This window comes from Balaenoptera acutorostrata, chromosome 20, assembly GCF_949987535.1.
Source record: "Balaenoptera acutorostrata chromosome 20, mBalAcu1.1, whole genome shotgun sequence".
NCBI lineage: Eukaryota > Metazoa > Chordata > Mammalia > Artiodactyla > Balaenopteridae > Balaenoptera > Balaenoptera acutorostrata.
In genome coordinates, this window is record NC_080083.1 from 26,739,278 (window position 1) to 26,763,314 (window position 24,037).

General features: G+C 49.8%; 1 protein-coding gene across 3 annotated transcripts in view; it reads left to right on the forward strand.

The window, feature by feature from the left end:
• The first annotated feature begins 13,116 nt into the window (after positions 1-13,116).
• CUEDC1 (CUE domain containing 1) overlaps positions 13,117-24,037 on the forward strand; it is a 77,045-nt gene continuing 66,124 nt past the window's right edge. For 2 of the 3 annotated variants that reach the window (XM_057536527.1, XM_057536530.1), the window contains exon 1: positions 13,117-13,251. The gene's annotated coding sequence lies outside the window, so the exon portion shown is untranslated. Of the gene's footprint in view, positions 13,252-20,888; positions 20,995-24,037 lie in introns of all 3 variants that reach the window. The other variant, XM_057536528.1, reaches the window with a different exon arrangement.

A 24,037-nucleotide genomic window follows, 5' to 3' on the forward strand; every position in this document is an offset into this window, starting at 1 on the left:
ATTCATCAGATGTCTACTGAATACCAACAATGTGCCAGGCACTGTTAGGCACTGAAGGGCATACAAAGGTGATTAAGACATGGTTGCTGCCTCCAAGGAGGCTAAGAGAGAGATGACAAGTACCCGAGTGACAGTACCACCAGACAGCACATCAAGATGGATCTGACACCAGTTTTAAAAAAGTTTTGGATACCTACATCTGTTTCATATATAATTGAGGCTTTCTAAACTTCCTCTGATAATTGCTTTCGTCTCTTTATTGACTCAGTGAAAACAGCTGGAGGAAGAGTTCCTTATGTTGCTTTTGTCTGGAATGGGAAGTGTTAGTTCACTGAGTTGCTAGTTAACAGTCCTGGCTGTCCAGGTATTTCCACTCTTCTCAAGGGGCCCTGCTGTTTGGTCCTCTCTGGAGAGACCTGGGTTCGGGATGTAGAGGGGATGGTGGAGGTTTTCCCTGTAGTATCCTCAAGTATCGTTGCATGGAGTGGTAATCACTTTCCCCTCCCAGGCTTAATCTGGCCTTCAGTCCTGCACTCTTTCCTCTCTAAAGAGTCTTGTAGCCTGAAAGAACGCCATCTGTCCCCATTTGGGCCTATAAATCTCCCCCACAACTGATCTGACCCTGGCAGATTACTGGATAATCTCTCCCTGTCTTGTAAAAGTAGGGGCCAGGCAGATCAGTGCATTATGGTTCACGGCTGAATACTGACTGAGTTTGTGCATTGATCTAGACTCCAGCTTCTCTTGGCTGCTCACTTTTGGGCAATCAAAGGCCCATGTAGTTCCCAAGAAAGGAATGGAGGGAGGGTCAAGGGCTCTGCTTTGGATCTTTGTGTGATCTAGCCCTCCCCTTGGACCAGCCCATCAGGGGTTGACTAGTTAGCTCTCTTCTTCCCAAGACAGGCACTTGACCCAGATCTTGGCCTTGGACCATGAGGGTCAAGTATTCGATCCTTTACAAAAACTGCCCTGTCATGGTAAGGGAATGGAGTTTCACACTTCAGATTCTGTATCACCACTGACTTGCATCATAGTTTCAGAAATTTTCTTCATACCTGATGATCTTTAAGTTGACATCCCACCTCCTTCCCAACTGTTAAATATCTCTTTGAAGAGTACATAGAAGAAGAAGAACTTAAAGTCACTCTTCTTATTGGAGTAAATCCTTTCTGATGTATATAACTACCAACCATGCAAGAAGAATTCTCTTGGATGTTTTGGTAAATTTATATTGTTTATGGAGTTTTCTCAAAGTGAGGTCCACCTGCATTTGGCTGTGTCAGCCCTTTCACCTGAATGTCATTTTTTCCTAAATACACCTATAAAGAGCCTGGGCAAGAACTAATAGGCTAACAATGGACATTTGAGGACAACTTCTCATTCTGCCAGTGAGCGATTCCTTTGGCACAGCAGCTAGAGAGGACAAGGAGACCAAGGGAAATGGAAGGGACATGCCCTTCTAGTGACCGGTCCAGCAGCTCTGTCTGGCAGTCAGTGCCCAGGTCCAAGGCTGGGAGGAGTAATGTGCCAATTCCAGAGGCTGCTCATGGAGAGGGGAGCCAGCCTCAGAGACTGGGACAGGAAGCTAAGTCTTTGTCAACCTCAGGGGCAATTGGGGGCCACCAAAGCCATGGTTCTTACAGAGTCAGCCTAAATCCACTCAGAGATCAGGCTTGAAGGAGCCTGGATCCCCAAGGCCCTTGGTCGTGAGCCAAGAAATTCCTAGCTTTGTTAATGGTGGGAAAGGAGCCAGAGAGAAATTAGCTTTGCTTATGAGGTGAGGGAGAGAAGGGAAAGGGGGAATTTGGAGGTTAGAAAGAGGCCCAGGGAAGGGGGAGAGAGAGAGACTTTGGAGAAATTGTCCTTGTGCTTCCTGTGGTGTCATCTCCACCCTGTCCCCCTCCCCTTTCCATGCATCTGCCCCACGCTGGACATGATTACTCAGAGGACCCTGAGACAGGCTGCTAGTCTAAGCCAGCTGTGATGATTTCAGCTCCAGTCAATGGGCAGAAAAGAAGACATGCTCTTCTTAGCCAGAAAAAGAACAAAACCAGTAGCTGAAGAAACAGGCAAGATTCAGGTGATTAGTAGGGAATCCCCACCTGTGGTGGGGACCCAGGAGCCACTTCCAGCTGAGGAGGTAGGGGTTCCCCCTTCCTGAAATCCTAGAGCTTCATCCCAAGACAGTAGGCCTAGACTCCAGGGTGGCCTGTCCCACACAACTGAAGTTCTGCCACTTTGCCAACACCAGAAAACTGTGACTGTCAAGGATGTCTGAGGGAGAAGACTGGGGAGAGGGTGGAGTTGTGGAAAGAGGAAGGAGATAGAACCTTTGTATATTCTGTCCCTTAGGCCTAGAATGTCCTCCCCCAAGCAACCCTCCAACACATTTTCTCTGTTGTGAACCACTAGATATCCTTCAAAGTCTAATTAAAATGTTGTTCCCCCCGAAGCCTTCCCTGTAACTTTTAGGCAGTTGGTTCATTCCTCCTTGGTATACAGGCAGAATTGGGAGATACCCAAATAAAGTGGAGGTAGTCCAGGGCCCCGCAGAAGGGAGGCTAGTTCCTAAGTCGGACTGTATATTCCAAATGTTTTGCCACATCCCCTAAATCTCTGGTTCCTAATTAGTGGGACCACAGCAACCTGCTGCTGACTTGCCCTTGTATCAATGAGCCCCAATGTTCAGGAAGCCCGAAACACAAGGCACCAAGTACCAAGGCCAGAAACAGCAGCAACAGGTAAGTGAGGCCCCCAGAAGATCCAGAGCAGGGCAAGACCTGGCATAAGGGACAGCTGGGAGGTGCTGTAATACAGGGTTGCAATTAAGAGCAGGGGCTTGGAATCTGACAGGCTGGGGTGTAAATCCAGGCTATGCCAGTTGGAACTGTGTGTCCTCGGGCAAGATACGTAACCTCTCTGGCCTCAGTTTCCTCAGCTGTAAAGCAAGGATGATAATAGTTCCAACCTAGTAAAGTTTTTGAAGATCTAATTCATGTAAAGTGCTTAGTACAAAGCCTGATATAGAGGAAGGAGCCTCAGATTCAATATACCCACCCCCCTCCACCTGGTCCTCCTATACCCTATGTAGTAACAGCAACATCAATTCCCTCAGAGGCACCAACTGCGTTCTCCAAAAGAGCAAAGGAGCTGATTGCCTTCCTTCATGGCTTCCCTATCTCAGACGCTGAGATTCTGAGGATCGGCATCCGGCATGGGAGCCAGAACCTCATCTCGGGAAGGAGAAATTCAGATGGGAGACACATCTGACCAGCAGCTAATTGAAGGCTGCCCAATATGTGGCAGGGAGGGCTCAAGTTACACCGAGGTAATAGTCACCAGGTTGGGAGACATGGAAAATGTCAGGATATGTGCCTATCAGAGAAGTCGTTCCATCTCACGGCATTCCCCAACATGCACTATATCCAGAGAAGTCGCCTGTACAGTTTCCCTCTGCAATCTCACCATCCTGACAGAGTTAGTTCTTATAGCTTTCTGCTAGCCTGGCACGGGCCTGACCTCCTTCCTTCCCAAGAGGAAAGGGAGCGCCACCACCTACCCAGGCAGGATGTCGGAGAGAAGCCTGACATACTTCTCAGACCTGCTCGCTCCGAAATCAGCCCTCATCAGCTCCACCTGTTTTCCCGAAGGCGTCCTGGACTCGGCGCTCTGAGAGAGGAGCCCCGCAGAGCGCGCGACAAATGTGGGTTTTGTCAGGGCTGGGTCAGTCAACCTACTACGGTGCCCAAACTGCCAGGCCTAACATCCGATGCCCTCCACCGTTTGGCCAAATCTACTTCGCCTGCCTCGTCTCCGCGGTCCGCGCCCCCGACCCCGCCCAGGGTAGACTAGGGTTAGAGCGGAGGCAAACAAACAACTCTGGGCGTGTCAGCCCCGCCCCGACTAGAGCATTGCGGAGCCGAGATTGGTTGATGTCTCCTGCGTTCTGATTGGTCGGGTGCGGGTGCTCATTCACAGGGAGCATTGCTCCACTCCCGCTGAAGTTTACTCCAATGCTGCTTCACTTTCTACACTCTGCACAGTAGTCGTGCACATTCTATGTAAATAGATAAAATTAAGTTCTATGATGTGCCTCCCAATATAGTGTTGGCCCCCTGAAGGATGGCCGAATCTGTCAGTTTATTGTATTCCATTTCCAAATCACACACATGCCGGTGAATGGACAGAAGCTGCAGGAGAGCTGTGTTTTGCTTCTCGGGGTGAGGCTACGGCTTATCGTGGGACGCGGCTTATCCCGGGATGCCGTTTGCTGGGTTAGCTTTACAGAAGAGCCATTTTCCCAGCGCCGATCCTTTCTATCATCTACACTTATATTTCACATTTCCTTGCCTTCTGTCATGCTGTTCCATATGGTAGGAATGCTTTTCCTTCTCATTCACTTTTTTTTTTTTTTTTTTTTAATGTGGTTAAATATTCCTGCTCACTAGCTCCTCTGGAGAAAAAGCTGATTGCAGGGCTTGGGCAGGGAAAACAGGGAAAGTGAACCTGAAAGAGTTATGAAAAACTTTTTATTTGGAAATAATTTCAAACTTACAAAAAGTTGCAAAAATGAAAATAGTGCAAGAGACATCCATATACTCTACCCACATTCACCTATTGCTAACATTTTATCCCTTGCTTAATCACATATGGGCTCTCTCTTTCTATATATATTTTTTTTCTGAACCATTCCATGGTTTTTTTATACATCATGGACCTTACCCCTAAGTACTTCTGTGTATATTTCCTAAAAATAAAGATAAGCTCTTACACCACAGTCGAGTTATTAACTTTCTACATTTACACTTATATAATACTTTTATTTAATTTACCATCCATATTCCAATTATGATCTGATTATGTCCTTGAGAGCATCTTCACGCCCAGGACAAGGCCTAGTCTAGGGTCAGGTGTTGCGTTTAGTTGCTGTATTTCTTTAGTCTCCCTAAATCTGGACCATTTATATAGCTGGCTGTTTTTAAAAAATTACAGACCCCTGCTTTTTTTTTTTTAATATAACATTCTTCATTTTGTGTTTGTCTGATGTTCTCCGTGATTAAATTGAGATTATGCATTCTCAGCTGGAATACTGCTGAGGCAATGTGTCCTCAGGATGTCATATCTAGAGGCACATGACGGCCCTCTGTGCCTCATAGGTGATGTTACTTTAGATCACTCAGTCAAGACATTGCCTAGTTTCTCCATCATGTAATTACTGTTTTCCCCCTTGCAACTAATAAGAAGTCTGTGGGGAAACACTTTAAGACCATTCAAATATCCTGCTCCTCATCAAAATTTCCCTCTAGATTTAGCATCTATTGAAGGTCTGATCCAGTCTTTATGGTGATGGTGGAAACATCTCTGCACAAGAAAGTCAGGATGGGAATGTATCAAAGAAGATGGGAATGTATCAAAAGAACACAGGAGCCAGTAAATGGCCAAATCCGGAACAATCTAAGCATAAAAATAAATAATGATAATAATAAATTATAAGCTCTTGGGAATTCCCTGGTGGTCCAGTGGCTAGGACTTGGCGCTTTCACTGCCATGGCCCGGGTTCAACCCCTGGTCCGGGAACTAAGATCCTGCAAGCTGTGCAGTGCAGCCAAAAAAAAAAAAAAAATTATAAGCTCTTGAAGGAAAGGAAGAATCCATGAAGACATAAGTAAATGAATTAGTGTATCCTGCTGCTCCTTTAATTCTCAGTTCCGCTTTCTGGGGAAGCAGCCCTGCAGTGGCAGCTGTGCCCCTTAATGCTGTCACACCAGCTGTGCTGCTCCTTTGACCAGCCACCACCAGGTGACAGTTCCCTGACTAGGGAATGGAGCTGAACTGAGCCCTGGGCTCTACCTCCCCCTACCCCAAAGGGAGCAGGCCTTGCAGCCTCAAGTGTGGGACCTGGGCTGAAGGTCTGGACCCCAGGAACCCAGTCCTGTTAGGGTTGTCTTGCCCCGAGGGGCTCAGTCCTGCTCCTTGGGGAGAGGTTTCTATCTTCCTTTTTAAAGAGACACCTGGGGGCTTCCCTGGTGGCTTCCCTGGTGGCACAGTGGTTGAGAATCTGCCTGCCAATGCAGAGGACACGGGTTCGAGCCCTGGTCTGGGAAGATCCCACATGCCGCGGAGCAACTAGGCCCGTGAGCCACAATTACTGAGTTTGCGCGTCTGGAGCCTGTGCTCCGCAACAAGAGAGGCCGCGATAGTGAGAGGCCCGTGCATCGCGATGAAGAGTGGCCCCCGCTCGCCACAACTAGAGAAAGCCCTCGCACAGAAATGAAGACCCAACACAGCCATAAATAAATAAATAAATAAATAAATAAATAAATAATAAAAATAAAGGAATTCCTTAAAAAAAAAAAAGAGACACCTGGTGAGTGAAATCTCCCTCAAAGATGTCACTCAGCCCTTTAGGGTCCTCCACCCACCACCCTGGAACTGGCTGTGGTATAACCCCAGGGAGGCTCTTCCACTGAAGAATAAGACATTTTTGCCATTTCTCCTAGTGCCCAGAGCCTGGCTCAGGGGCTGAGGAAGTAGTGCTAGCTCCCTCTCCTTCCTTTCCTGGCCATTTACTGGTGCAACAGAGGTTCCCTCGCCCGAAGCACGAAGAAGCCCTCCCCAGAACTGCAAGGTCCAAAGGCTCCTTCTCCACCTGTGGCCCTGCTTCCCAAGTCCCCCAAGAATATGCATCCTGCCCCACCCCCAACCTCCTCCATGTATCTTCATCACTGGAGAGAATCAGATCTGAACATCTGGATGAAACTGATCGCAGGCAGACCTCCTTGGAATTAAAAGAATGACAATAAGTAAAATAGGCATCATTCATTAAGTTTATTAGAGTGACGAGGAACAGACTTTGCAGCCAGACCACCTGAGTTCCTCTCCTGCCTCTGCGAAGAAACTTGGGCAAGTTACTTAATCTCTCTGTGCCTCAGTTTCCTAGTCTGTAAACAGGGCCTAATGGTAGTACCTAGCACAGGGCCGTTGAGGAGTAAATGAGTTAACAATGTAAATGTTAACTGGTATTATGGGTTTAATTTATAATTATTATAATTGTTATCTCCAGGGGTATAGTGAAGTGCATGGGCTCTGGAGTCACAGGCTGGGTCTGTGTCTTGGTTCTATCACTTATTGCTGGACCTTGGGAACACTTTTGACCTCCCTGTGTCTCAGTTTCCACATCTGTAAAATAGAAATGGTAATAACGCCTGCCCCTTGGTGTTTTTCTGAAGGCTAAATGAGCTAAAATGTGCAAAAATACTTAAAACAGGGCTAGACATTGTAAACGTTCAAGAAAATTTATCATTTATTATTATTATTTTTAACCTAGTGGGGAGAAAGGTGATATTCTTATCATCATTTTAGAGATGAGGGACTCAGAGAGGTTAAATAATTCGCCCAAGGTCACCCAGCTTGTAAATGGATACAGCTGAGATTTATTTGTACCCTGGTCTGACTGGCACGAAGGTCTGGGCGCTTAGCCACTATGCTATACTTAGGGGGTTTAGAGGGAGTTTAGGAGGAAGAAGGAATCTGCTGCTTCAAGCTGGGATTGCACATTTAACCTCTGTGAATGTTTAACTCCAGGCTGGCTTTCCCCAGGAGATGGTCTGGTGCAGGACCAGGGGACCTCACTGCCTCAAACTCTTGGCATTGTCAAGAAAATAAAAATAAATGTTAATATTCTATTTTTAAATTCAAGCTTGTGCCTGCTCCGCAGATTCTTTAGTGTGGTGTTCCGGACCATCCACTGTCACGCCCTCCTCACCTTTCCAGCTTCATTTTGCTACGTTACCCACCACCCACCCTGCACTCTGGCCACAGTGGATATTTACCCACATCCAAATATGCCTCAACATTCCCTCCTCCGTGCCTTTGCTTATGCTGTGCTCCCAGATGGGAATGCCCTTATCCCCAGTTAAAATCTTTTTCATCTCCTGCCTCTTTTGCACAGCGCAAAAGCCAACTCTTCAAAGGTGCTCTCTGTGACCGGTCGTCCATGAGAATTAACCTTTTCCTTCCTGGGCAGCCCCAGAGCCCTCTGCTTACACCTTGATTTTAGTAAGTGTCACACTCTGCCTTGTATTATTTTGCTAGCTGCTCTGTATCCACCTTGCCCTTAGATCTGGAGGCGGGGTGAAGAGGGGCTACACATCTTTGGGGTCTCAGTATGAGTACACAGGAAGTCAACAAAAATGGCCATGCAACTGGATTGAAATAATCTAAGTTAGACAAAGTTATGGAGGAAAGTTACTTATATTTAACTTTCCTCTTTGCAGTCATATATAATGATTTTTTTTGGGGGGGCCCACACTGCTCAGCACGTGGGATCTGAGTTCCCCCACCAGGGTTCTGCCAGGGATCGAACCCGTGCCCGCTGCAGTTGGAAGCGTGGAGTCTTAACCACTGGACTGCCAGGGAAGTCCCCATACATAATGATCTTGAAAGCTATATATATATATATATATATATGTGTGTGTGTGTGTGTGTGTGTGTATGATTATAAAGGAATGTATGTTCAGTGTGTAGGAAATTTGGAAAATCTGGGAAAATATGAAAAACACTAACAGTAAAAGTTATCTATAAAACCCTCATCCAACAGTTGTTAACATGTTGGCATGTTTTTTTCTATGTTTATAACTAACTAAATAAAAATTACTAAATTGTCTCACGTTGCATATACTGTTTTGTAGCCTTTCTTTCCCATAACATATTTTGAATATTTTAATAGACATTTAATATTCTTTAAAAACAACTTTAATGGTTGCACAGAGTTCCATTTATCTACACCTAATCTCCACCCCACCACCTTGTACAGGACAAGCTGACAGCCTCTGAACAGAAAGGCAGGACCCCTGGAGCCTTACAAACAGTTACCAATGAAGGGAAGACACATGGTTTTTGTAAGGGCAAACCAGGCATGTCTCACCACCTGTCAGAAGTCAGTTCTTTGGCAAATATTTACTCACTCATGGGGCCAGCCAGGCCTCGGGCTGGGAGGTGCGGGCACTGAGACAGAAGACACCCCCTACCTCCCAGGAGCTCGTTCAGAGACCGACTACAATACCATGCGCTTTATAGAGGCTGGCAGGATGGACAAAGGGACGGCATGGGAACAGTTTGTTACGCAAGGGCAAGAGGGTTCAGAGGAAGTGCCGCAGGCGTGACATTGGCAGGGGCACTCTGGGAAAGGGTAAGGGTCCCAGGGAATCCTCCTCTCAGGTGGGAGTCAGACTGGCAATCCCACAGGCATCCATTTACTGTCCTAGAAGGGGGTCATTTACTCATTTTGGGGGGCCACTGTTTCCACGCTTCACCCATGTGTTCTTTCAAAACCCCAAAGCGAAATTACCAGTTCTTTAAAAGTTTCCTCTGAGTTTCTTAGTCAAATCAGTGAAGATGGAGCAAGGGATAGGATGACGCAGATTATCTGGATGTTTACCCCACTTCCTTTCCCACTTTGGGCCTTGTTAAGCTGCCTTTGGTGGTTCGAGGAGGGGAGGGGGTCCCCTGGTGGCTGGGACCATGTGGTTGTTTCCAAAACCTCAGCCACACGCTCTTGTCACCATTCAGGCCTGCCATTTGTCCTCGGCTGGGGAACTCCCCAAGGGAAACGTCCTGTTGGGGGAAGGGCCTCCCTAAGGCATTTAAATTTCATTGTCCCAGCCCTGGGGAGTCACCCACATCTTTTCAACAAGGCAGAGACATCACCAGTCTATGCTTTAGAAAATAACTGCAAGCATTGAGGAGGACCGATTGAAAGGCAGGGGACCTGGTGGCCTGGGCACTGGGAATGCAGAGGGGAAAGAGTCCAGAGAAATTCAGTAGTAAGCCCAAGCTCACTTAGGGGTGTGAACGTGGGAGAGGAGAAAGGCAGTGTGTGAAGTTGGTGGCTTGAGTGAATGGGATGTACCCCCTCCCAGGACAGAGAATTCTGGCACAGGAGATGCAGAGATGAAGGGCTCCAGACCAGCCATGCTGAAGGCGAGGCAGTTGTGGTGCAGCTTGTCCAATCAGGAGCTCAAGAGAGGGGGCGGGTGCAGGAATGGGCCATCAACACACTATTATACCAATACCAGCACTTATTGAACATTTAAGGTGCTAGGCACTGTTCTGGGCACTTCACGTGTGAATTTGTTTAATTCTCAGCACAATCTTTTGAGGTAGGCACTGTTGTGAGCCCCAAATACAAATCAGGAAACAGGCACAGAGGGAGTTAAGTAACCTGCCCAGAGTCACGCAGCAGCAGGTGGCGCGGTCAGGGCTTGGTACCCACTCTGCTCTCTTCCCTCCGTGAGAGCATCCTGGGAATTGCAGGATTTATGGAAAAGTGAAGAGGACTGTGCCCTGGCAAAGCCCCTGAGGCAGGCAGAGCTGAAGTAATGAAGGAGTTGGTGGGAATTCCCTGGCGGTCCAGTGGTTAGGACTCGGCGCTCTCACTGCCGAGGCCCCAGGTTCAATCCCTGGTCGGGGAACTAAAATCCCACAAGCCATGTGGTGTGGCCAAAAGGAGAAAAAAATGAAGGCGTTTGTAGGAAAATCAAGAGGATAGGAGGCCTTGGGGGTGAGAGTCCCCTCAGGGAGGAGTTAACGGCATCCCAGGTGACAGGTGGGCCCAAGGGTGAGGTGGGGAGGAGGCCAGTGGGTTGAAATGACCGGGAGCCACTGGTGCCTCCTATGGAAAGGTGTCTCTGTTATGATGGGGAAGAAAGCTGGATTTCAAGGATTGAATGGGGACTGAGGAAGCAGGGAGATTATGTAAGGTTGGTTTCTTCTTAGAGGAAGCCTCCTGATGAGTGGGCAAGAGAGAAATAGGGCAATGGTCTGAGGGTAGGGCAGGGTTGGGGTAAGGGTGTCTTACCAGGGCACATTCTGTAGTGTTTGTGGGTATGAAGCGGGGCGGGCTGCGGGGCGGGGGGAGGAAAGAAAGAACTGGTAGAGTTTCCTGAGGCAGGCAGGAGCATTGGGCTTGAAAGCAAAGGGACATCTCAAGCTCTGAGATGAGCAGAGACAAGAGGGGCCCGAACCAGGGTAGAGCCAGGGAAACAAAGGATGGGGAGAGTGAGGAGGAAGGAACAGGACTCCATAACCAATAGATTGCAGGGGAAGGGACACTTCGGACTGAGGTTTCCAGCTGTGAAGCCGGGGTTGGGGTGGGGGAGGCTTGGGAAGGAAATGCTCTGGACCTCTTGCTTCCTTGCATTTGGGGTGTCCAAGGGACCTGCAGGTGGAAAGCCTCTGTAGGCAGCTGGGTGTGAGGGGCTGGAGCCCAGGAGGGTGGGCTGGCCTGGGGTCCTGGGGACCATTCAGCTCAGATGCAGTGGTGGGAGCAAGCGAGGTTACCCAGTGGGGTGTGAGAGGCAGGGAAGGAGTCTGAGGAAAAGCTTCCAGGAAGACAGCCCGGAGAGGAAGAGTATATTACCAACGCCTAAGAAGTGTTCTTCAAGGAAGAGCGTCCATTACGGTGATCGGTTTCATTTGAGGACTATATGAGTGATACATGAAAAGATTTTGTGAGCACTGGCCTCCCAGTGTAAACAGCGAAATCTCCAAGTTTGCAGGTGCATTTTCCCAGCTCCAAAATGCCAAGGTGACAGGGAGAGGAACTGCAGAGGGATCTTGCAAGTAAGCAGAAAAGTGACAGATGAACTGCACTGTGGGCAAGTGTAACATAATCTAGTGAGGAGGATAAATCCTGAGCTCCCGGTTACCACTTTGGGAAAGGAGACAGGAGTCAGCACGGAGGCATGGGTCAGTCCCTCCAGATTAAGTGTCTTTAACCTGGCGTCTAGGGACCACCTCCTGGAGTTTCAAGGGCCCCCAAAACTGAATGTACCACCAAGTGAAGGGGCCTGGGGACGGGTGGGTGGGAGAGAGGAGATCCCCGGGAGGGGGTTGGGAAACTGTCCCTGGAGCTCAACTCCGCACGCTAGTTACTGCTGGGCCTCCCCAGAGATGTGGTTCTGAGGTTTCTCCCTCTCCCAGGTTCCCAACCTGCTGAAGAAGCTTACCCTCGACATGCAAATGATGGAAACACATGGGTGTCTGGGGCACTCTGGCTCGTGGTTTTTACCTTCAGATGTCTCTGTGGCTGAGCACGTTGATTTGTCTCAGCCGGCTAGGGGACTGCAAGCCCTCAGGGGAGGAGGGGAGAGGGAACTGTTCCCTAAGATCTGTACCCAGATGGGCAAGTGGGTCTCTAAGGCACGCTTATCCAGGAGGAGGGTGCAGGCCTTGGCAAGCTGTCTGGGGGCAGTGCTGGAACTGCATTCTGGCCTTCGTCAGCCTCAGATCCCTTCCTTAGGTAGCTCCTCTTCAAAACTGGATGCTTGGCAGGTCGCCCACCACCTGACCCACCCTACCCAGCCCCCAGTTGGAGTCTGAAACTAAACCATGTGGAAAAGAAGAGCCAAAGTTGATTTCCCATTTATTAAACAAGCTCTTCTGTGGGAGATCTCAGGGCTCAGACGCCCCTGAAGTGACCTGGTATGTTTTAGAGGAAACGGGGAGATGGCAGGTGGTATCTGATGGTGTGAATGGGTACTACTTTGATTTCTTGACCTCCTCCCCACCATCTCCTTTGACCTCAGCCTTTTATTTTGTTTACTTTCCTGAGCCCTTACTCCCGGGGGGCCTCCCTCCCCTCCACTACAGGTGTCCCAGGTCCCAGATGCGCGTCCACATTCTGCACCCTCTCGGGCAGTCCGGCTCTTAGGTCTCCCCCGCCCCCAGCCGAGGTCTCTGGTCTCCCTCCTGGCGTCGCTCCCCGAGCAGGGTGGGGCAGGACGCCCCGCACCCACTCTGCCCGGGACCGAGACTCCCCGCTCACGCCTTCCGGCCCGCCAGCCGGGAGTCCTCGCGGCTGCTGCGGGGGTCCGGCGGGGATCCGCCTCGTCTTGGCCTGGCAGCCCCCGGCCCCCGCGACTGCGTTACTGGCGGACCCCGATACCGCTTCCCTCCTGTCTCCGAGGGGTCTGCATCGGAGAGGGTCTGGGGGCCGCCGCCCGGCCCGCAGTCCCGCTCCTCCCCGCGCAGCCCCACTTGCGGCCCCGCGGCGGCCGCACAGGGACAGCTGCATTTCGCGCCGCCCGCCGCTAGGAAGCCGGCCGCGCCTCGCTTTCCCCGCCTCCCGCGCCCCAGCCGCGCCGCCGCGCCCGGCCCGCCGCCGCCGCCGCCGCCGCCGCGGGATCGCGCCCCTCCCCCAGCCCCCGGCCCCTCCGGCCCGCGGGGAGCGGACGCGCGCGCGGCTGCTCGGTAAGACCTCCCTTCGCTCCCCGCCGGCGCCGCCCGGCCCGCGCGCGGCCCCGACCCGGCCCGGCCCCACCTTCCCGGGCCCGGTCGCCGAGGCGCCGCCGGGAGGGCCGGGCGGGCGCGAGTTTGATTCCCTGGGCGGCCGCCGCGGCTGCCGGGAGCCCGCGCCGCCCCAGCCTCGTGCGGCGGGTCCGGCCCCGCATCCTTCCCGAGCCGCCGCCTCCTCCCGGGCCGCGGGCGCGCGGGGCGAGCGGGCACCTGGGGGCTGGGAGCGGGGCGCGCGGGGAGAGGGGTGGTCGCGGGCGGGCAGCGCGGGGAAAGCGAGCGAGGCCTCGGCGAGCCGGCGCCGCCCGGAGCCCCTTCCCCGGCCGCTCCCCCTTGTGTGTGTGGGCGCCCCTCCCCGCTTGGCCCGGGCCGGGGTTGGGGGGGCGCTGGCTGCTCGGCGACGGCTGGCGGGTGGGGGGGGGCGGGGGGCGCCTGCCGGGGCCAGAGCTCCTTTTAGGAAAAGGGGAGGTTCGCTTCCTGTCCCCGCCGATGTCACAGGTCGGCTCAGCTTTTTCTGGTTCCACCCGGTCCCCTGGGAGCTGCATCTCTCGTGGCTCGGCCAGGGAAAGTTCACCAGGCACTGTCCCCGCCCCTGCTCCCCCCCTCCACCTCCGGTCCTACATGCCCGGGGCTCTAAGCTCCAGGGGGTTGGTGTCGGCGTTAATTCTTTATTTCCTCTTCATTTTCTGGTTGCATTGTTGTCTTACACCTAGCATGGGCTTGCCCGTTTCTTTTCCCGTTAAAAGAAGTTTTAGTTCCAAGAAATTTATACTGAAATGAAATTCCTGGAGAGGAATTTGATTTAAGCGGAGGGAGGTTTTAGATTTTCCTTGTTGTGGTGAGAGTGGAGGGTGACTGGGAATTTATTAAGTTGTCCTAGAGGTGATATAGGATACAAGACCTTCTCACTCCCCACCTGACCCTCAGGCAGGAGCATCGCTGAGCACAGGGAGGAAGCCTTCCTGTTAGTTATCCTGCAGCACCCTGAGCCACCCGGCTCGGGAGAAGGGACTCAGGGAGGTGCTTGGGCCTCTCATTCCTTTTCTTTGCCAGGCATGCTCATCTTTACAGCCTGGGTGGAGCTGGCCACGTGTACCTGAAGGAGGTGAGGGACACCAGGTATTCTCTCATGAAGGAAGTTGTCTCACCATGAAATTTGGCCCCCTTGGGATCAGGTGTGAAATGGGTCACTTTCTGTTGTTGGCAGTCGAGGCCTTTGGAACCTCAGTTTGAATGGAGGATGGCATCCCTGGGCTGGAGAGAGAAACCTGGCTCATGTCACCAGGAAGCTGGAGGGTGTGTGTGGGACCCCACCCCAGTTCACTTTCTGCAGCTGGAAAGAGCAGGAGACAGGATCAGGAGTGGGGCCTCGGGCCTGGGCACATCCTTAAATAGGAGAGAGACCTTGGGCAGCTAGGATGGTCTAGGGATGATGATATGACGGGGTGGGGGGGGGGAGGGGCTTGGGGCCAGAGTTGGGGTTATGGGTCCCTTTGAGAATCTGGTGACAACTCTAACTCCCCCCTCCCTCCCTCTGACACGTGCATGTGTGTAAGGACACATTTTGTATGCAGTATCAGAAGGTCACTGTGCCCCTTGGAACTGGGGCCCCTGTTGAGACCCCTGATCTAGAGTCTTCCAGCCTAGGCCATTCAGAACAGTTCCCTCCTTTGTGTCGGGTCAGTGAATAGTCCCAGGGTGCGGAGAGCAGAACTCTCAAGAGGGCTTTTCTCATGACCTTCCGATGCAACTTTGGGCTGTGGCCATGGAGACCTGGAAACTCTGGACCAGATCCCAGCTCCCTACAGCTAGCCAGAGGATGGGGGCCAATGGGGTGGCCCTTCTCCAGGGGCTGATTTTGCTGTCTATGTGGTGAGAAGGCTCTGGGCACTAACTGGGCCAGGGCCACAGAACTGTTGAATTAGAGGTAAATACAGGGACTAGGGTGAGGGATGGATATTCTGGTGTTTCAACAGAATAGGAGCCAGGTGCTTTAATAGCCCCAGCTCATTCTTGGGGCCACGGGGTTGAGGTGGGAGAAGGTGCTTCAGTGGAGAGTGTAAGTGTGAAAGACAATCCTCCTTTTGAGGAGGTCTTCGGGCAGAGTTGTTCAAGGCCAGGATCGAGGTATTGTAGGTTCCTTAGATCCTTCTGGACTAGGCAAGTCGGGGCCAGAGGGAATGGCTGTCACCATCCCCAGTGCACCCCCAAGGAGACCTGGCCTGCCTTTTCTTTCTTAGCCAAAGCTCACTGGGCCCTGGGCTGCTGCTCAGGTGTTGGTGGCATTTATACTTGTTGGGGATCTGGAAGAGCCTTTAGTAGGGCCTGCTGTCTGTGACTTCTCTGCTTGGTATTGAGAAGCCCTTCTTAGGTTCAAGTGCCCCCAGACAATGGCAGTTCAGATTTTTCTTTGCCTAGCAAGCAGTGTTGAGCATGTAGTAGCACTCAGACTAGTTTGTTCCTTCAGAGCTTCCTACATTTACTTTGCCCTGATGGATTTCCCCGATCCTGGCAATAAGCAACATAGGCAAGTGTATTCTGGAGCCTTGGGGGGGCGAGAAGCTGGGAGTCAGACAGGGATCACCTCTGACTATACAAGGTGGCCTGGAGGAGGTGATGTCTCCGTTTTGTTGGCTCTTAGACTTAACAGGAAGTGAGAACCATGAAGGGCTTTGGAGACACTGTGGTCCAGTGGTCCCTGACTTGGAACTTGGAAGTTGTGTTGGTGGGATGTAAGGGTCCCGTTGTGGTGACTAAAGATTCACATACATCGGTGGCCAGGGCTTATCTGTCGGCGGCTGCACCGGCTGCCACAGGTTGGTGAGTTTAGAATGCTGGTTGTGTCGGCTCACTCAGCTCTTCTCTGATGCTCTCTGCTTTTAACCTCCCAGTAGGCATCTCTGATGTGTCAGAGTAATATAATGGACTCCTAATAATGCAGCTATAGCTCTTATCTTTAAAACAGGTCATAAATGATAAATAGAGTAACAATGCCTGTCAACATAAACTCCCTTTTCATAAAATGTGAAATGCACTGAGGAATGATTGGTGGGATGAAAACTTTCCAAATCCCTCTAACCTCCACCCCCAGGAGGCAATCCGGCCACTCTGTGCCCATTTCCATAATAGCTTAGTGGTTTAGAATGCAGGATCTGAAGTTACATACATATCCCCAGTTGCAATTCCAGCTCTCCATCTTACTCTATGACTTTGTAGATGCTTCAGTTTCTCAGCTTTAGAAAAAATGAAAGGAGATCTATGCCAGACAGAAGCTATTATTATTATTATTATTATTTCTTCACTTGGGTGCTAATGTTCTGAGGCTTCTTATTGCTAAGGAAGATCTTTGGTAAAAACTAGAGGCTGAGGCTGGCTTTTGGAGGGGTGGGATGGGGTAGGGTGAGGCTTAAATTTTGAGCAGAGGGGAGATGAGGAGCTGAAATGTCAAGGGATGACAGAGAAACATAGTTGGGGGCAGAATGACTCGGCGTTCGTAGCCCTGCTGTGGAACCAACTCTGCTCCCTTCTCTTTGGAGAATTTGCCCTCTAAGCTGGTGAGGGTGGGGTGGGGGGAGGATCATAATCAGTAAAAAGGGTTGAATGGCTTTTTATTTTTATTTATTTATTTATTTTTTAAAAGTCTTTTCTTTTTTTAACTTTTTTTCTTTTCTTTCTTTCTTTTATTTATTTATTTTTGGCTGCATTGGGTCTTCATTGCTGCGTGTGGGCTTTCTCTAGTTGTGGCGAGCGGGGGCTACTCTTTGTTGAGGTGCGCAGGCTTCTCATTGCCATGGCTTCTCTTGTTGCGGAGCACGGGCTCTAGGCACACCGGCTTCAGTAGTTGTGGCGCACGGGCTTAGTTGCTCCGCAGCATGTGGGATCTTCCTGGACCAGGGCTCGAACCCATGTCCCCTGCATTGGCAGGTGGATTCTTAACCACTGCGCCACCAGGGAAGCCCGAATTGCTTTTTATATTAATGCTAATATTGGTCCTGGAGGAACGGGCAGAAGGGGCCTGGAGGAAGGGGGTCTAGTCGGGGAAGGGCAGCCCAATGTCAGTCAAGAGTGGAAGCTGCCAGGGGCAGGTCAGGGGTTCTGTGAAGCAATAGGCTTGGGAAATAATAATTCCAGCTCTCATTGAGCACTTGCTGTGGGTCAGACCCTGTTGCAAGTGCTTCTCGTGGATCAGCTCATTTCATCCTCACAAGATCCTATGAGATATTATATCTATTTTTCAGTGAAGAAACGGAGATATAAAGAGGTTAAATAACTTGACCAAGGTCACATGGCTAGAGACTGGCAGAGCCAGGATTTGAACCCAAGAGGCCTGGCTAGAGAGCTTACATCTTTAGAGAAAGTCTCAGAGAGACCCCTACTGAGCCAAGGGCTGAGAGGTGGGGATGCTGGGTGGGAGGATTGGAGGGGTTACGTGCTCTTGGTGAAGGGATGATAATGCAACATTCAAGTATCATTGGGACGTGCCTGGAGGGTTCAGCCTAGCACAGCCTACTGAGAACCACTGGCTAAGTGCCAGACACTCTCCTGGGGCCTGACCCTGAGTACAAAGGTCACTAAGACATGACCCCTGCCTGGGAGATGGCTATAGTCTAGTTGGGGGGATAAACACGTCAGCCTAGAACTCCAGCTGCCATGGCAAATGCTGCACTGAGGCGAAGCGCTGAAGAATGGGATGCTTTTCCAGCCAGAAGAGGAGCTGGGACAGGGAGGGCTTCCTGCAGGAGGGGGCACTTGAGCTGAGTGAGGGTAAAGGTGGCTGCTGCCCCATGGGCTTTTGATCTGACCACAGAGTATATCTTTCTCCCACTCTGTGAATTCTGAGTAGAACCGAGGGTCGAATTTTCTGGATCCTGCAACACCCTTGCCTTATTTGGCTACCTTGATGCTTTTGTGGTTTTTAAAGTCACCTCCTATACAGCCTACAGTGAACATGCTGAAGAAGAAATAAAAATCTTGTAAGAGTTGTTGCTCAGAACACAGTGATTCGCTCTTGTCTCTCCGTACTTAGAAGCAGAACCAGAGGCAAATGAATGTAAACTGCAGAGGAAGGACTCGAGTAAGGTCTCAGGACAGTGTTGCAGATAGGATGTGAGATGTGAGAACAAGTGACTCACAGGAGCGGAGGGGAATGGCCATCCCCGAAGGTCTTTAGCAATGGGAACAAGTTCCATTTGTCTTTGTGGTTTAAGAGGTTTCTTCTGGAGACAGGAAGATGAAGTAGAGGCCCCTCGAGATCTGTGTCAGCTCAGCAGCGGGAGGGGAAAAGGAGCTGGAATTTTTGAGCTAGAATGTTGCTCAAATCTGGCTTCACCCCTCATTTTACCATTGAAGTGACTGAAGAATGCCCATCACTGTAAGTGGCTCATTCATTCATTAATAAGGCAAGACACAAACCACATCTGCCCAACAGCTGTGTGCTGGCCTGTGTCAATCCCTGTCAGAGGGGATGCATTCTGGGGGCACTCCGCAGCCCTACTGGATGGAGTCCACGCCTCGTGAAGAGGGCTGCAGGAGACCTGCAAGTAGTTGACCGCTTGTCTGGCTGTTGGCACTAGAGAAAAGCTTCAGCTCCTACTCACAAGATGTTTCTGAGAATGGCCCAGTCGGAGCTAGCGGTCATCTTATTCACCCTCCTGGCCCAGCACCTAGATGAGCTTCAGGCATACCTACGGGGCCTTCAGTAAACTTTGTTGAATGAAGAGTAAATAGCAGACGATCCACAAGTTATTACTCTTTTACCAAACACTTGTTGGGCCAGTGCATTTACCATTTCAATTCTGTTTTGCCCAAGCCAACAACTGAATCATTACACGATGCCCCCAGCAACAGAGAAAGGCATCCAAAAGCATGCTGGGGGCAAGAATGATGAACAGAACAGTTTGGGATTTTTCTCAAAATGTATAATTCTTTGAAAGGGTTTCAAGGGCAGACATTATGTTCATTTATGATGACTTGCTCTTTTTGTTTGTTTGTTGTAGTTGTTGTTTTTTTTTTTAATTTATTTATTTTATTTTTTTATTTTTGGCTGTGTTGGGTCTTCATTGCTGCACGCGGGCTTTCTCTAGTTGTGGTGAGCGGGGGCTACTCTTCGTTGCATTGCGGTGGCTTCTCTTGTTATGGAGCACGGGCTCTAGGTGTACGAGCTTCGGTAGTTGCGGCACACAGGCTCAGTAGTTGTGGCTCGCAGGCTCTAGAGCACAGGCTCAGTAGTTGTGGCACACGGGTTTAGTTGCTCCGCGGCATGTGGGATCTTCCCGGACCAGGGCTGGAACCCGTGTCCCCTGAATTGGCAGGCGGATTCTTAGCCACTGCGCCACCAGGGAAGCCCCTGTAGTTGTTGTTTTTGTTCCCAGCATGAAAGTAAAGGCTGCATTTTTTGAATTTAGGAAAAGCATGTGGTCTAGCCATCTAAGCTGCATAGCAAGCAAGATGGCTGCAGAGATCTCCGAAGGGAGCAAAGCTTGCTCTCAGAAGAGAATCTGCTTAAGAATGAGCCAAACATGAACCGATGCTGGAAAATGAATTTAAAATACTGGGTGGTGAACTTTACTTCCTGGGGTGAATATAAATTAACTTGTGCAAATTAAAGAAAAGCAGCAGCAGCAGAAAACCCTGTGGAGGATCTCTTGCTTCCTCCTGCCTATGCATTAAGGAAGCATCGAGTTTTAGCAGGCACCTGCAGAACTCTGTTTTTCCCGGCGACCAACACGCTAGATCTGGAGCTCTGAGGAGAAGATTCTTTGTGGTTGTGTAGGGTGATCAGGCGTAGGAAATGATTTCACTTTGTTCAGGTCTGAGATTAGTTTCGGTTTCAGGCTGTACCAGGAGCCGAGTGAGAGAGAGAGAGAGAGAGCACGCGCGGGAGCTAGGGCGAGTGAGAGAAGTGAGCTGGGAGAGTCTCACCATTGGCTGCCACTAGTGGCAAGGTGGGTGGGCAGGGAACTCCTGTGCTGAGCAGGGAGAGGAGGAAGATGAATCAGAGATGGAGTCGGGGAAGGCGGCCATTGAGCATGTGTGTGTCTATGGGCTGGGAGGCAGCGTATGAAGGAAGATATCAGCAGGTGTGCACAGGCAAAACCCCGCACAATTACAGGACTACTGAGATGGGAGGTTGTAGGGAAGCTGTAAAACACGGATTACCTGGATGAGGTGGGGTTTCCATGAGCAGGTGCAGAGCTGAGAGGTAAGCCAGGTGTAAGTGTGCCACGAGGCCTACACACACCTTGTACCAGTATCCTTAAAACTTGCGTCTTCTTGCATTTGAGTTTCCTTAAAAAAAAAAAAAAAAAAAAAAAAAAAGACAAATGAAGGTTTGAGAGCTGATAGTTGAGAACTTGCAGACCTTTGCAAGTTGGAGCATCTTCTAAGACGCTGTCTTCAAGCTGTAGTTTTTCCTGAGACGGTTTGGGGCCAGTCTGGTGGTTTCACAGGGCATCATTATCCTAGAAAATCAGCACTTTTCCTCCCCTGACCGGATCTGGGTGAGGCAGACACAGATGTTTCATCCCACCTTAGCAGTGCTAGAGCATCATTGCATTTTATTCCTCGAAGTCATAAATTCATTTTATTTCTAAAAGAGAGAATCACTGAATTTCAAAGCCAGAAAGGATTTCGAAGATCATCCAGACGGCTCCTAGAGGAATTTGTGGTCCTGGGTCATTAAGCACCTTGAAAAGAACTATGGTATGTAGTTAAGAACTGCAAGTCAGACTGCCTGTGTTTGAATCCACTCTTGCTAGTTGCTGCTGTGTTCTTGGGGCAAGTTACTCAAGCTCTCTGAGTCTTAGTTTCCTGACCCATACGATGGGAGTAATAATATCCCCTAATGGTTGCTAATGAGGATCACTTATTAAGCCCTTAGCACGTGCTTGGCAAATCGTAAGTTCTCAATAAATGTTAGCTGCTGCTACTGCTGCTGCTGTTGTTATTATTATTGTTATTATCATCATTTCATGAAATCACGTGGCTAGTTAGTGGTAGAGCCAGGGCTCCAGTGCTGAACTCTTTTTATTCCTAGTTCTCTCCAGCATGGCCATAAGATGATTTCATCACAGTCTTGAAATACACAAAGAGCACTGATGAAAGTACTTGTGTAGAAATCTTCTAATGAATGAACGTTCATAATAGAGCTGGAAGAAATGGGCTCAATCCATGTATTAGATATAGTTAGACTTTGGGCATGAGGGCATATGTTTCCCAAATAATCTGTGTCCACAAACATCCTTTACTAGTGTTCAGAGGTTTCCTAAATGCCAGAATGGTTACCTCTGCTGGAAAGGTTGGGGTGTTTCTCAATATTTTTGTTGCGCTCTCCTCAAATTGGAAACATCCATATCAATGAGCTGTGGTGGCAAGCAGGCTTTTGGGTGTAATGGAAATATTTCTGTAGCCTGGCTGCTATTTATCAAGGGTGAAGACAGTGCATGTTTTGAAAAACTACGGGCTTGGTGGAAGTCTACATGTCTTAGGCCAGGCCTGCACAAATGCCTTCCCAAATGATTTGCACTGACCTTTTTTGCAAATTGCTGACAGCCTGGGAGCCTCCCGAGGGAGCCTGAACTGTTGTTGAGGTGGGTGTGATCCTGGGCCTTGAGGGGTCTTTTGACACCTTTGGTGAGGTGGTATAAGGCCGTTTTGGTATATTTTCTTGGAATATGAAAACAAATGGAAATTAAATTCATTTGGCAAATCCTGCAACATTCCCTTGAGTTACTGCCACTCTCTGGGGCTCATAGAATTGAAATCTGTTTTTCATGCTGATTCATGGGACTTCTCAAATTTCCACGCCTGAGGAAGGGAGCATGTTAAAGTGTGAAATTTCTGAGTGTGCGATTTGGAGTCCAAGATGAGAGATCCAGGCTGAGCTCTGCCATGTATGGACTGTGTCATCTGTGTTGTTCTGAGCAAATCACTTAATTTCTTAATTTGTACTTTTCTTGAGGTTAATCTATTTTTTTTTTAAAGATTTATTTATTGATTGATTGATTGATTGGTATGTTGGGTCTTCGTTTCTGCGCTAGGGCTTTCTCCAGTTGCGGCAAGCAGGGGCCACTCTTCATCGTGGTGCGCGGGCCTCTCACCATCGTGGCCTCTCTTGTGGTGGAGCACAGGCTCCAGACGCGCAGGCTCAGCAGTCGTGGCTCATGGGCCTAGTTGCTCCGCGGCATGTGGGATCTTCCCAGACCAGGGCTCGAACCCGTGTCCCCTGCATTAGCAGGCAGATTCTCAACCACTGCGCCACCAGGGAAGCCCGAGGTTAATCTATTATTGTACCCCATCAACAAATGGCTTTTGAACACATCTGTTAACTAGAGCTCTTAATAATAATCCCTATTGCACTAGATGGTTGTGATGGTCTAATAATGATAACATTTTTATTACGTATTTATTGCATGCCAGTCACCATCCTATACATTTTAGGAGTATATATTTATTTACTCAGCTCCGTATGAGTATAGTATTATTTACCACTTTCCATATGAGGAGACGGAGGCTCAGAGGGTTAAGTCAACGTGCCCAAGGTCACACAATTAGGTAACTGAGGAGCTGGGATCTGAACTCAGAAAGCCAGGCTGCTGAGTCTGTAGACGGTGTTTCCAAGAGGGCTTTGCTGTTGTGTTGTACTTCTTACTCCTTGACTGTTCCTCTTCTTATTTGACAAGCTGAGGGAGGGATAAGCTGAGCCTGGAGGTAGATTAAGTGTACAAATCACAGTGTTGGAAAGAATGAGGAGATGGAGCATATGAGAGCTTTTTTGGGAGTTATAGGGAAACAGCTGTTTCTAAGTTTGGGACAGAGCTGAAGAGAGCCGACAGGGACAGAGAAGGACATTTTCTGGGTGGACTTTTACTCCCTGCCGTGAGGGGCTGCGCTGTGGATTTAAGGGCCATGTGTCTCTTTGCTCTCCGATCACATTTTATTTGGAAGCCTGTCTTTACATCCCAGCTCAGCCCTCAGCTGTGACAGCTTCAGAAACTTAGAACTAACTGCCATGGATACAGATAGCAAATTCTTGAGACATGAAAGGCAAGGTGAAGGATGGGCTTTTTAGTGGAAATTCTTCTTTGTTATTGCATTTCTGTGAAATGCATATGGGGGTGAGCCATGGAGTGGCTGGTGTTCAAAGGAGAGAGAATTGGGAACTTAGGTGACTTCCTTTCTTCTCATGAGTTGACTTAAGAGAATGAATCATCCTATTAGCTTTCATCTTGCAAAAGAAGAAAGAAAAGAAAGCACGAGTGAGTGAGATGGCATTTGACTGAAACCAGAGGCCTTCTGTGTGGGTATCCCAAGGTAGAGGCCGGGCCGACACACAGGGTCTTGGTGGCTCGAGCCAAGGGTGAGATTCCCCCAGGGGCTTTGGGAAGGGCTCCCAGCTTTGTGCCACTGTCACTTCCAGCCCTCTCCATCCCCGTGAGGCTCTGGGGAAGGAATAGGCCTTAAGGGGAAGTAAATTGGGGGGGGTGTCATTTTTAAATGGCAAACCACTGGTGAAATTCATACATAGCAGTGATAATTTTGAAGATAATAATGTAAAAATTCATACATACAACTAGACAGTGCAAACATAGTTTTTGACCTTTAGGGACGTGAATGGCCACTTGGACTCCACCCCGTGAAGGGGGGTGGGGCCCTCCTGGGTGGGGCCCTCCCTGTGCTAACACCTGACTCCCCTGGGACATCTTTGGGGACATCTTGTTCTCTTTAGAACTCAGATAGGAGCCTT